The following is an 11,300-nucleotide window of genomic DNA, read 5'->3' on the forward strand; positions in this document are numbered from 1 at the left end:
CCAGCGTGGAACTGTCATAGGATGCCACCTGTGCAACAAATCCAGTCGTGAAATTTCCTCGCTCCTAAATATTCCACAGTCAACTGTCAGCTCTATTATAACAAAATGGAAGCGTTTGGGAACAACAGCAACTCAGCCACGAAGTGGTAGGCCACGTAAAGTGACGGAGAGGGGTCAGCGGATGCTGAAGCGCATAGTGCAAAGAGGTCGCCGACTTTCTGCACAGTCAATTGCTACAGAGCTACAAACTTCATGTGACCTTCAGATTAGCCCAAGTACAGTACGCAGAGAGCTTCATGGAATGGGTTTCCATGGCCGAGCAGCTGCAGCCAAGCCACACATCACCAAGTGCAATGCAAAGCGTCGGATGCAATGGTGTAAAGCACGCCGCCACTGGCCTCTAGAGCAGTGGAGACGCGTTCTCTGGAGTGATGAATCACGCTTTTCCATCTGGCAATCTGATGGACGAGTCTGGGTTTGGAGGTTGCCAGGAGAACGGTACATTTCAGACTGCATTGTGCCGACTGTGAAATTTGGTGGAGGAGGAATTATGGTGTGGGGTTGTTTTTCAGGAGCTGGGCTTGGCCCCTTAGTTCCAGTGAAAGGAACTTTGAATGCTTCAGGATACCAAAACATTTTGGACAATTCCATGCTCCCAACCTTGTGGGAACAGTTTGGAGCAGGCCCCTTCCTCTTCCAACATGACTGTGCACCAGTGCACAAAGCAAGGTCCATAAAGACATGGATGACAGAGTCTGGTGTGGATGAACTTGACTGGCCTGCACAGAGTCCTGACCTGAACCCGATAGAACACCTTTGGGATGAATTAGAGCGGAGACTGAGAGCCAGGCCTTCTCGACCAACATCAGTGTGTGACCTCACCAATGCGCTTTTGGAAGAATGGTCAAAAATTCCTATAAACACTCTCCTCAACCTTGTGGACAGTCTTCCCAGAAGAGTTGAAGCTGTAATAGCTGCAAAAGGTGGACCGACATCATATTGAACTCTATGGGTTAGGAATGGGATGGCACTTCAGTTCATAGTATGAGTAAAGGCAGGTGAGCGAATACTTTTGGTAATATAGTGTATGTACTTACCTGAAATAGAGAGGAAAAACAGGTTTTATGAAATAGACTGAAGAAGCATACAAAATGAAGGAGCATGCAAAATTTCAAATGAGTAGGACAAATGGTTAATACTGTAAATTCAGGCTATTTAAGCTTACAGTGTTGCTACAGTGCCACCTTTAGCACCATATTTGTCATGGTCACTCACACATCACATATGCATGTACACCAAATTTGCAATTTGCAATAGCTAGCTAGCTTTGTTGCTAGGGTGGCATTTTTCGACAAGGAAGCATAATCGTCAGAACACTGGCAGTCACCAACCTCCAACAAGTCCAGAGTGCGTGTTTTCAGAGCAATGGGCATTTGTTTTCAGGATATCAGGCTGTCAGACTAATGGACTTCTGGGCCATTTTTTAGGCTATTGGGGTTGGACCAATGGCATGGCACCACATGTAGGGATGTAGAGGTTTATTCAGTATTTAACATGATTGTATTATGGTTTACTATCTTGAGCAATCTTAGGCTTGAGGAACTTAGGCTAGCTAGTTAGCTAATTGGAATAATGAAAGCAGAGCCAAGCCAAACAAACACTCTTAAAAACAGTGTCCCTACTGTCCAAGATGAAATGCTCCAAAAAAAAAAAAAAAAAAAAAACTCCTGTCCTGGGAGCCTGGAATGGCTGCATTCCAGATGCACAAGTAACAAGTGCTACTGGGCTGTACTTTCCTGCAGGGATATGACCGAACTGCAGAAAAACTGTTTAGTGACTAAAGAGAGCATACCAGCAGACTTAAGGCAATGCTGCCTCTTCCCCATCTTCTACCTCATGGAATTTCATGCTGGCGCATGAGCACAGGGGCACACAAACTAAGAACATGCAGTAGCAGAGGAGGAACTGTTCAGTTTCAGTGCTCTAAGCTGTAGTGGTGGTCCATCTTGCCTAGCCTTGTTCACTGTAATTTCTTGTCAATACTTCCTCCAACTCAGTCAAACCTGAAAGACATAACAGCATCCTGCTATTTAAAGTATGTTGATATTGGAGGGAAAAATGCCAAGTGAACCATTGTAAATACAGCACACTGAGACAGCCAGCAGATCAAAAGGTCCAACACACAATTCAGAAAGGGCAAGTGAGCCCTGATGTGCGCTGAAGCCACCATAAAAGCAAGTCAGGAATATGCAAGATATGTAAGATAACTTTACTTGTGCAGTCCTTCAAGGAGAACAAAACCCTTTTTTCTCTGTGTGTTCAACAAATCCCCGGTGGACTGCCGTGAATTTGTTCAATTGTTGCCTGAGTGCACCTTAATGTGTTCGTGCCAGGCGGGGATGGTATGAGGCTGCTCTGTATGGGTCAGAATTGACTCTCAAATAAATGCTCTGCGCCGAGGCTGCAGCAGCCCCTCTTTGTCTCAAGACTTGTGGCCTTGATCAAATGTTCAGCATATTCAGGGTTGCAATTTATTTTCCACGCTATAAAGTAGAAGATAAACAAAGGTAATTCATTTTCACTGAATGAAAATGAACATTTTGAGGCCTCTCTTTCACTGAAATAACTCTCAAGCGTCATGTAGCTCATTGGACAGAGAAGAGCACGCTTGTGGAAAAAGGGATGAATTAATGAAATACGGTGATTAAAATTTGAGCAGCCACAGTCTTGTTAGTTTCAAAGGATGTTTTTATTAAGTCTATATTTTGCATTTTAGGGCGCAGTGAAAGAGACCACTGTCCTCTTCAGGGAGCATGAGGAATTTCTAGCAGAGGAAACTGCCTTGAACACATCTCAAGTGTAAAAACGCATGCATAGATACACTCAGATGCAAACATGTACACACATACAGACTCACACGTGCACAACACACATAAATGGGTCACACACAGTCATACACACACACATATAGGCTCCCTTGATGGACTCAAACACACACACACACACGCACATAAACTCCCAGTGATTGAAATAAAATGTTTTCCCATTGTGTCTTTAAACCCACCGGCCTTTATACTGCAGGCTGGCTCTTACTTAACCCATTTTCTCTACGGCCACTAACACACTCATCTGTTCTTTCCTAAATCATACAGCTCTGTCTGCCATAACCACAACTGTTGTCAACCCAACACACACACACACACAGACATAGGTACACACACACACACACACACCCTTTTCCCCCTCTTGAGTCCTTTGAGCCTCCCTCACCATTAACAGGCCACCGCAGCATGCCTTCTCCATTTAGAGCCCCCACCCCCCCCATTCGTGTACACACACACACACACACACACACACACACACACACACACACACACACGAACAAACTTCTCCTTTACGCCTCCGTCTGCTCCCGCCTCCCTCCCTCTCTTTCCACTCACTCCATCTAGCGTCCCAGAGGATTTGTGGGGAGATTGTTTCTCTTATAGACAACGAGCGCCGACACAGGCTGGAGAATTGTGTTTGTTTTTTCTGTAGCACTGCCCATAACTGCAGACAGTAGCGAACCGCCTGACTGTGTGTTAACTGTCTGTGTCCACAGTTATGATGGGGGATATCATGTAACAGCCCGTGGTGGGCCTATGAGTATCCACAGGCCGTGTGTTTTTATATCTAACAAGCCTGAGTGTGTTTGACACTGTTTTGGATCGGCAGTAGCCACTTTGGTCTCAAGGGCATTTCGTTTTGAGTGACAGGTTGTACGTCTTTTTCCAAATGCCGCCTTGGAAGTGGGAAATTTTCCCAACAGAACCAACTGTTTATATATTAAATGAGTGTTATAATGTTTTACTTTTTTTTGCACACAATTTGCACAGCTCATTTGTTGTGCTTTATTATACGCATGTATGTACACTTGATTAGTTTTGTTCATTAACAGTAGCTCCATACACATTGAACCCGACTGATACCCTGTAGTGAAGGGTGGCATGAGGGTGATGAATTCACAGCAACTTAAATCACACTTTTACAAGAAAGACACACATGCACACATGTAATATTACAATAAAATAATCTATTTTATTTCTGGTCATTTTACTTCTGTGTTCTTTTTGCCGAATTTCAGTTGTACAGTATTTTCTTTTAGTTGGTTATCAAGTGTTTGTTTGTTAATCCTGAGTAATCCAGTCTTGTACATGGATAAACTGCAAAATGTGACCACAGATGGCCACAATTTACAAAATGAATAAATTTCTTCAAGTTGCTCCAGAATTCCTTTCTCACTCAAACTCAACCCTGAGCAAAACAGTGAAAGCACAGGCATCCAGGAGGCTGTTTGCATTTACTGTCGCTCTCACTCTCTTTGCACTTCATCCAAAATATCTTTTTCTATCTCATTCTCTTTAGCTCAGCTGTGCAACCATGAGGTTTGAAGACTTTTAATCACTTTTCTGGTGGTTGGAGTACTTTGTTTATTTGTTTGTTTGTTTGTTTGTTTGTTTGTTTGTTTTTTTCAAATTGCTAATGCAAATATTTTTACATAGCCTAATGTACATATTTGTACATTTCTTATTTTTTATTTAGTCTCTGCTCCTTCAGTCAGTGACAGTTTGTCTGTTGTTGGTTTTTCTTTAACCTACAGATGAACTATTGCTAAAGTGAAATAGTGACAAACTGTTGACTGATTCACCAAAAGACTGTCAAAGAGCTTCTTTCTCCAGTGTGATGCAAACAGGGCAGAGGGTGTGATGCTGATGAGAATGTGGAGAGGACTAAGAAAGAAGAAAGACCAGCATAACTTACTTAGCCATTCTTCTTCTTTTTCTTTTTATAAAAAGGACTTTCCAACTACAAAATACACAATTTTCACATCATAACTGTAAATTACTGAATTTTCAGTACCTATGCCTTACTTACTTACTTACTTACTTACCTACTTATTTATGGAGTATTTTGTAATGAGTGTATGCCAAAAAGCCCTGACAAAAAATAATGCACACTGCAGCTGATGCCTGTTTTCTGTAGCATAATCTGTTGTACCTTCTATAAACAGATGCCATTCTGCTCTGTAATGCAAAGAAAGAAAAAAGAAAAGAAAATAACATGGAATCTGCTCAATACTCGCACTACCAGCCAACAAGGAAAATTATACAGTTATAAACTAATAGCACAATAATAAAATATACAAATGCAAAACAAGAGAACAATAAAATATTAACTACATAAAATGGTGCTGCTACCATAATGCTGCTTGTTATTGTGTTTTAGGTCACCGTATTATGATTAACAAAGTGAGTTGGGAGAAAACTAGAGCTTGCATTTGGAGAGAGATTTGATTTTGTGATGTTTTGGTAGTTTTGGTGCATTTTTTGGGTGGTGCAGAGAGTTGTACAAACAGTTTGAAAATGTGAATCCAGCACTGAGAGATACTTGTCACCAATTTAAAAAAAAAAAAAAAAAAAAAGTGCTGCAGATACTCTGGCAATACTGTCGAAGCAGTGCTCATGCCAAAAAAGCAATTTAAATCGAACTGACAATTGAATCTTGCAAGTTTTCCAGAAGCAGCAAATGAAACACAGAGATGGGCTCATCCCGTGTAACCTCCTGTGTCCTGAGCAGACACTTCTGGTTAAACATTAAGCGAGGTGGTTGAGTGAGTTTGCCCTCTTGTTTAAGTTTGTATGAGTGTGTCTACATGTGTGTATGAGTGTGTCCCCACAAATGCAAAGTGGAGAGGGTACGTGCAAAAAAAATGAAGTTGAACCCCAGTTCTGCAAAACCATAAACCATAGGCTCATAGAACGGCAGACATGTGTCTTATTTTGTTCAAGTGGATTGGGGGAAATGAATTGGACAGATGTCATTTCACCATAACGGTACACTGCTTTTATTTGCCCTTTAGTTTACCAGGCAAATCAGTTATACGTAAGAGCAAATTTGTATTTATTGTACAAAGACCACCAGTTGTCCTTCATGGTCTTCAAAATCTGTAATTAACAGATACAAGTTTAAAATGTCAACAGAAGTTTTTGGAGGTCATGTGCGACTGAACAGATTTTTTTTTTTTTTTTTTTTTTTTTTTTTTTTTAATTTTACCCTTTTAACATCCAATTTCTTTCTGAATAACCTTTCAAAACAAATATAACTGGAAACCGCTTATAGTGATCACTTCCAACCAAGCTGAATTTATGACTGTAAGCGGATGATTATTATAACCATTTTTTTCTTATGTCTCTTGACCATCTAATTGACATTTGTATATTTAGACTATTTCATAAGTATAAATTATTGAAATGGACAGCTTTGCTACTTAGGCTACTGAATTTTGTTAACTCTTTCAAAATATATTACAGCTGTTTCAAATGCTTTTCAAATCACAAATTACTATATAATTCAAAAACGTATGATACAGTGCAATATAAAAATAAAAGTCAAAAAGTCCCTCAAGTTTAGCTTTTCACTTTATACAAACTTTGTTATACACATTAGACCCACACTCCGGAGCCTGTCTGCTGTCTGCAGCTCAGAGCCCAGCTCATACCTGTTGGAATGGTGATATAATCAGGGCCTGATGGGAATCATGAGGATTATAAACTCTAAACCATATGATACCAGTACCTCAGATGGTGTGCTGATTCAGATTGGCCTTTATTTGTCAAAACGTGTTGTCATACACAGGCCAAAAGAGGGACAATGCGTTTAATTGGGAGTCACCTTTTAAATGAAATTTTGAAGTTCAAATTCTAATTATTCTATAGCCTTAAACAGGATTGTTCTGTTTTTACATACAGTGACTCAGTACCACAAAACAACGCAACAGCTTGGCGGTCCGTTAAAAAAAATACTAATTAAAATTATTAACTGTTTTGAATTTTTTTCTTCATATTTTCATGTGTGCAAACACCCATGATGAGCTCTGTCAGCAGAATACTTGATAAGTAAGTGAATTATTTAACCAGCATTTCTATAGGAATGAGTCTGTCTCAAGCTTTGTGATCCATACAGGTGATTGATCACTGGCAGCGGTTTCCACTGTTTTGGAATACTGGCCAGAATTCTTGAAAAATAAATTACCTGTGTCTTTATTCATCTGTAATAGCAAACATGCTTTAGGTTTACAGCCTTCACCAGCAAACAAACTAAACAAACTGGCTCATTATGTGAATAAGATCGCAGCTGAGCTCTGGTTGCAGCACAGGAGAGTTTATAACACAATTTTATCCAATATGGTACAATATAGTGCGAATAATAGGATTTGATATAATACAATATGATACTATATGATACTATAAACTGTGATATATAAAACACATTATAAGGTATGCTCTGACATAACACGTTTCAATACAATACAATATAGTGCAATATGATAATAATAATAAAATACAATAATACAATATAATAAACTCTGATATGATATGATATGATATGTTGTGATATAATACACTGTGCTGCATTGGCTTCAAAGGGAACTGTACCTTGGACACAGTGTTGTATCAGTACAAAAAAAAAAAAAAAAAAAAAAACGACAAAAGAAGAGAGAAGTCAAAAAAAGATGCATGGACATGCTTGTTTTTCTTTGGTTTTGATAGCAAAAACCAAAGAAAGCACCTCCAGGGTTCATTTATATGTGTACCAAAAAAAAAAAAAAAACATATTGCACTAAAATGACCTTGCTGCACCATGACCACAACCTCTGACAAGACACTTTAATCTCTGTCTGTTGCATCTCCTCCTCATTTGCGACAAACACCCAGTGCACTCCAAAACGACTAGCGCCCTACATCTTCTTTTGCGGTAATGTCACTTCTGATGCCTGGTTCTTTTGTCGTCTGTGTTTCCCTCTCTCTTCTTCCTTCTGCAGTGAAGTAACAGACTTTCTGACTTAATTCTATTTATCCCAAACAAGCTAACCAGTGCTTGATCCTGACAGGTAAGAAAGTGGGCATTGATGCCGCTGCCCTCTCAGTGTAAATCGTGCTCTCCAGCGCAGACAAAGGGGGAGGTGTTTGATGGGACGGGGTGGGGATGGGGTGTCAGGGCATTTGTCAATCCTCCCTGACAGTGGAAATTACAGCAGCTGCTCAGTGGAGCCCTGAACTGGCCTTCCCCACTGGGGCTGTGCAGCAGGATACTTGTAGACAGAATAAAGGGGTCTTTTATTATGAGGGTAAGCAAATGACTGTGTGTGTGTATGTGCATTTTCCACCAAAGCTATTTCAAGTGACAGCTTTAGCCTCTCGCACTTGGCCGACTTATAAATGTTTAATGCAAGATTAATCCGTCTAGGTTACCATCACCACAGGCTATCCTGGGCACGTTAGCGCTGATTCCTTCAGGTATTAACGTCATAGAAATTCTAGATTTTTTTCCTCTCTCAAAGATTAAACAAGTGTAACACTTGTAACCAAAACAGGTAAGGACAAGCAGATATTAACTAGACATGGCACTTGACAGATGTTTTTAAATACAGTACAGGGCTTTTTTTTTTTTTTTTTTTTTTTTTTTTCATCAAACGAGACCCAACGGCAGCATTGAAGGCAGACTGTGATTTTCTCCTAGATGAAAGTGAATATGTAATTAACATGCTATAATTGCTGGCAGTCTCTCTTTTCATTGCAAGATGAAATGGAGTTCTCTCCCAAGCCAAGGTCAGAGGCCCGAGCCTATGCAATGCATATTTAATTGAGAAAGACAGGATATGAACATATGTGGTTGGATACTTAAGCTATCATATGTTAAAACTATCAGCCACATTTACTGCTGCTCATTTTGGCCTACAAAATGAATTAGCTAGTCAAAAAAGTATCACCCCTTCACATTTTAACACTGCATTATTTATTGTTTTCAATTTACCGTTAACAAGAAATGCATTTTCAACTTGCACAGCCTAAACTGGAGTATGATTGTTCATTTCCTCAACTTCCAACCAAATTCAGTAGCCAGACCACAACTACAATACACTCTACTTACCATAAAAGTAAATGGGTTACCTCTGCCCCATGTGCTGACGTGGTTTTGTGGCTCGTTCTCCACTACTAGATCGTTTCAGCGCTACCCGCCGCCATGCTCTATAAACACTGTTCCGACCATTGCGCTGCTACTTGCACACGGCATCCGCGCCCTTCAGGCCCCAGCAGCCCTTTGCATTCAAAGCTTATAAATTGAGAACGATTCAATTTTTACAACCAAGTCCTAAGAATCCGTGCAGCCTAATACAAGACAGTATTGTTGGATGGTGAGCACCCCAAATAGCGTGGTGAATGATGGAGCTGGTTAAGCATCTCTCTGCCAATGATATCAGATTAAGCAAAGCTTTCAGGGCCTCGTCCAGTGCTGGCTGCTGTTGTGTTCACTGGGGATGACCTCATCAGCTGTGGCTCGGGTGGTTTGGCAACCAGGAGCCATGTATAAGCTGTGGCAGGAGATGACAGAAAACACAGCACAGACATTTTCTGCAAAAGCAGCACGTTGGTACCGACACTGGCAAGACTTTTATCCCCTGTTGCCTTATTTGATACTGTGGAAGTGGGAGAGTATTGCTTTGAAAGCATGAGGGTGATTTAGCCCTTGATCAAATCGTAGTACAATTTATTCATTAAACTGATTTACTGTATGATGAGGAGTTGTATTCCAGAATGCTTTGTATCTTTTTTTGAGAAAAAAAAAATACTGCGCTATTAGCTCATTGTTCAGTAGCTCTACAACACAAAGAGCCCAGCATGACATTGATCAACACAGTTACACAGTGCTCTTCAAGCAACATAAAATGCAATCATTACAATAAAATGTGCACAAAGAAGAGACCTTTTTTTTTTTTTTTTTTTTTTTTTTTTTTTAAATTTGTGCTAAAAAGGACTTCTGAGCAGGAAGGTTGCCCAGAGCCTTGGGTTCCTGAGGAAAAAAGCTTGATCATCCTACTCTAAGTCCTCATGCTAGACTGATGACTGTGAAAATGTCATTATTTTGTCAAATTAAGGCTACTTCTTCTCATTTTCTTTAACCAATGTGTAGCACACAATAATTTTGTTATTGGTCATTTTGTAAAAATATTGTATGTGTTACTTTTTTTCAAATGGTGGATAATTTAGAAACAAAACTCAAGACTCTAAAAACACTCACAGGGAATAATACCCCACAAGGACTGGAAAGCTCTACTGACTGAACAGCGATATCTTCTCCAACCTGCATTTGCAAAAACCAGTATAAACCTGAAAGACAGTGCTGAACAAAAGTAAAGTTACAAACCAGCGAGAACAACCCTGCTGCAGTTCAGATACTCTTAGATGTGAAGCATTTTCCAAGAACAGACCACAGCTGAGAAAATCCGGCAGAAAATGTCCCATTCACATCTCCGATCTGTCATTCCAAAGGAAAAATTATTTGCATTTGCAAGTGCTTTCTGTCCCTCTGCAAAACAGCGTTGCTTGCTGGTGATTAGTCCCCCCTCCCTGAAGGCCTGAATCCTGCATGTCACCCTCTCCACGTAATGAAGAGACAGCAGGTGTCATGTCTGGACTTGGCAATCTGCTGCTGACATGAGAGTTAGAGTATTAAATGGACTAACTGCCGGCTTTACCGTCAAGGAACACCGGTGTCCAAGCCCAGTGATTACCATAGCCCCTGGAAACAAAAATGACATTTGTCTGACAATAAAATTGGATACTAACCTGTCTGAAAGCTGTCTCCATTTGACTAGAACAAATGTTGGTGTCGGCAAACAGTTTGACACACTTTCTCTTGAATGCATAGAGAAGGCAAAGCCATCCTTTGGCTCACGGTAATGGCCCCTCATTGTTGACCGCAGAGGATGTGGTGCTATTCATACCGGTGGATGATTGAATAGAAAATTGAATCCCTTTTGATGTGATAAATGTGTCTATTACTGCATTTGCACACAAAATGTCGGTGGAAATTATAGTGGGAAGGCAGGGCTCAGAGGGGAAAATACATAGGGATGGCATATTGGCTAGCTTTGATTGGAGCTGAAATATAAATATACTGTACCGGTAGATGAAATGAGTCCAAGCTCCCTGATTTTTCCACAGGAACTTCACAAATGAAGGCCTTGAGAGCCCCAATTGTAAGACTATATAAAAAGGTTAAATGTCTGCATAGCTCTCTCTCTTTCTCTCTAAAGAGCTGTTTGATAAAGGACACCAACAAATGTTTGCCTTGTAATAAAAGGGAATTTTCTCTTTTCAAAAAATTCTGAAAGACAGTGAGAAGCCCTGGGAAGAAAGGAACTGTGGTATTTTGTTTTGCATAGAGTGTTGCATTTGTGAAGGACACGTTCATTTGAA

The sequence above is a fragment of the Myripristis murdjan genome, chromosome 6 (genome assembly GCF_902150065.1).
Source record: "Myripristis murdjan chromosome 6, fMyrMur1.1, whole genome shotgun sequence".
Classification (NCBI taxonomy): domain Eukaryota; kingdom Metazoa; phylum Chordata; class Actinopteri; order Holocentriformes; family Holocentridae; genus Myripristis; species Myripristis murdjan.